The 3,526-nt window shown below is 42.2% G+C and overlaps 1 pseudogene; it reads right to left on the bottom strand.

Moving 5' to 3' along the window:
- Positions 1-1,405: 1,405 nt before the first annotated feature.
- On the bottom strand, positions 1,406-2,455 carry LOC139819419 (uncharacterized; annotated as a pseudogene).
- Between the last annotated feature and the right edge of the window lie 1,071 nt (positions 2,456-3,526).

Below are 3,526 nucleotides of genomic sequence, written 5' to 3'. Positions count from 1 at the left end.
AATAGAGAAGAGGAAGAATAGAACGATTCGACGTAACCCCCCCTTTTACGTACCGCTCCTGAGAATATTAATGAAAAGAGAAGAATCGTAATTTATTTTTTCAAACTATATTCCACCTTGATTTCCCTCGAATGACTCAGTTTCGCGTGATCCGTCAACCGCACAGCGACAACGGAGAAAAAAAATAAAGAGAAAGATGTGCTCGACGTTACGTATTTTGAACAGCGCCAATCCGACGACGATCTCAAGAACGGTGTCGGTAGCGCAAAAAATAGAAGAGTCAACGAGTAATCGACGGAATTAGAGACTCCGTTTCTGAATCGGAGCAACGTCGACTCCCGGAAAAACACGTTGTGAGTTTGCGACGTATCGCTCGCCTACAATATAACAATAATTATTTTTTTTCTATCTCCAGTCACGACGACGACGACGTCAGTACTTCGAAACGCGACGTCGAACGTCATTCGGTGCGAATTCTGGAAAGAAGATACCTATTAACTAAGACGCGATACAAATTCATAGACGTCGGTATCACAGCCGTCCTCCCGTGCTACGTGCACATTGTCATAGGGGATTGCTACGGCAAGGAGATCTCGCTCTCGCCTGGAACGTGGAAGAAACTCGTCGATCAAAAACGCGCGGTGTTGTCCCACCTACAGCGCGGCAAGAACGAGTGCGTTCCACCACCGATGTGCATCGAAAACGGACACTTAAGGGCTTACACCTGAGTAAAGTGACCATATTTTGGGAATTTTTTTCTCGGGAAATAATTGCTTTATTCAAAAACTTTTGTTTCTGTTAAAAAGAGCATGTATTCTAGTACGTTTATAAATTTTTTAATTAAAATTTATCAACAATAAATATTATTTATTGGCGTCAGCGTAAGCCCCGTTTTTTTGCGGTGTTCACTATTTTGGGTTGTCACGTCATCTGGAACAAAAATAGGCATTAAATTCGTAATTAGTGATATACAAGACAGTTAACTACGAGCTGAAAAAAATTTAAAAAAAGTTTGAAAAATGGCGGTTGTTTGAAGTTTGAAGTCGATTTTTGACCTATTTTTTCAAGTTACCAATGCATTTTTTAAACATTTGTAAAAAAAAGTTTATAAAAGTCTGATCGTAGCTAATTAGACGAAGCATCCAAGAATATCCGTTCTCGAGATATCGTGAACACCGTTTTTTAAAACCATGTTTTGAGAAAAACGCGTTTAAAGTTTGAGAACAGATTTGGAGTATCATTAATTGTTTATAATGTTATAAGTTGAAAACGGCTCGTCTTACGAAAAAAATGCAAGAGACGAAAAAGTTTCATCTTGACTCGAAATTATTAGTAATAATTTAAAAAAAATTTTTTTTGTTAAATAATAAAATTGTTAAAAAAAATTTTTTTTCTTTACCTTTAGTCAGCGATTCCGGGGCCTATAAAAGTCCTTCAATTTCAAGCAGGTTTTTAGCATCAGCTGCTCGCAATTGTTTACGAAAAATTCTTCCTTCCCGTGTTGCATTCACGGCTTGGATCTCGGCCTGATAAAGACGATTTTCATCTGCCTCCTTACAGTAACTGTTGGCATTTGGTTCAACTTTAATACCCAAGTATTCCATGACTTGCAGATATGATTTGCTTCCTGCATTAAATGTACAGGCTGCTATGTAAGAAGCAATTCTCATAATACAGCAGCCGCTGTGGGTGATTTTGGGTGCTATGCGCCAAAAGACGTTATTGAAGCTCTCGTTATTGTTCTGTGTAAAACCTTCCACGCATTTTTCTAGAAGTTCGTCTGAAAATAAATCCTTGTATATTGGCTCGATAGCTTTTACAACATCTGGATGAAGCGCGGGTGCATGGTGAAAACTGTCTAGTTTATTCAAAGCCTTTGCTTTTTGTCATTTACACCAAGAATCTTTTCCTGTCGGACACAAGTCATGTTGCGGCTTCTGGTCAATTGACTGTAAATGATAAAAAGTAGCCATAACAGCATTTTTCATTGCTTCAAGTGAGTGGCAATTACGTCGTATTGCAAGGCCATAATAACGAGTAAGTTCATCGATTAATTTCCCTGTCAATTTGTCCTTTCCACCAAGTCCTGTGGTTTTTTTCTTCAAATTTTGAAGTCTCGTACTCATTCGTTTCTGTACATGTCCAATACATTCTTTTTTTGTTATAATGTTGCGTGCATACCGCCCGGTATACCTTTCCGACACCGAGCTGAAGCGTGCAACGGAAAGTCGAATGTAGCCTGTCCTTAGTAACGAGCCAGTTATTGATTTTATTGATTTAATGTAACAGCTGATAGATTTGTTCTCGAGCTGCTGGACCGTGCGGACGTGGTCCACACTCTCCTGTATCGCGACGTTATAATAAACATTGAGATTATTCTTGTTATAACTGCAGTGTTTCTGTTATTTCCGTGAGCGTCGGGAGTGTGAGCGTGTGTGAGTGAACGAACGACTCGGCGAGCGCAACATTTTGGGGGCTCGTCCGAGATAGAAAGAACGAGCTGCGCTTGTAAGACGAAATGGCTTCGACCGCTTCCACGAGAAAACGGCTCCGGTCAGCGACTCCACAATCGAATGCTCCGGAGACGGCGGAAGTGATTACGCTGCAGGCGGTGATGCAGGAGATTCGTGAGATGCGCGCGGAGCGCATGCAGAGGGAAACCGAGTTCGCGGCGATGATACAGCAGCGCGATGACGAGCTTCATCAAATGCAGGAGAGGATTTCAGAGCTAAGTCCCTCCAATAATTTTCTTTCGGGTGAAAACGCGAGCGGCGCGGTGCGAGTGACGGTCGCGAGTGTAGACGCGTCCGGAGATAGAATTCCTCGCGGCGTTAAACTAAAGCCCGATACGTACGACGGGACGGCGCCGTTACGCGAGTTTCTTTCACAATTCTCGCTAATTGCCGTTGCGAATGGATGGAGTGAGGCGGAAAAAACGGTTGTCTTGGCGTCGTGTTTACGGGGAAAGGCGCGTTCATTACTTGATGAGTACGCCGACGGGATCGAATGTCTCTCTTACGCAGAGTTAAAGGCGAAATTGGAATTACGTTTCGGAGAAAGTGAACTCGCACAAAACTATTATCTTCAATTCACTAACCGGAAACAGTGACCGGGCGAAGATTTCGCAGCGTTGGGCGCGGACTTAGAGAGATTATCGCAGAAGGCGTATCCCGAATGCTCGCATAAAGTTCGCGATAAGATTGTGAGCTCTCAATTCGTCGCCGCGTTGACAGACGGCTTTGTGAAGAGCTCTCTTCAAGTTGAAGGAGTAACGTCGCTTAGAATAGTGATCGAGCGTACGAAGACGCTCGGTTTTATTGATCAAAATAGTTCCTCGGGAAATGAGTCTGAGCCCGTACTTAAATATTTTTAAGAAATTGCTAATTAGTTTTTGTTCGATTTTGCTGCGTTTTTAAATGTTTTGTTACAGATATTAACAGCATACGGATAAGGCATGACGGCAGGGGAATTTCAGTCTTCTCCTGGGAAACCTTTCTGGACTGTATTCAATAAAAGTTATTCGCCA

Source organism: Temnothorax longispinosus, chromosome 9 (assembly GCF_030848805.1).
Source record: "Temnothorax longispinosus isolate EJ_2023e chromosome 9, Tlon_JGU_v1, whole genome shotgun sequence".
NCBI lineage: Eukaryota > Metazoa > Arthropoda > Insecta > Hymenoptera > Formicidae > Temnothorax > Temnothorax longispinosus.
This window is presented reverse-complemented; position numbering and strand designations above follow the sequence as displayed.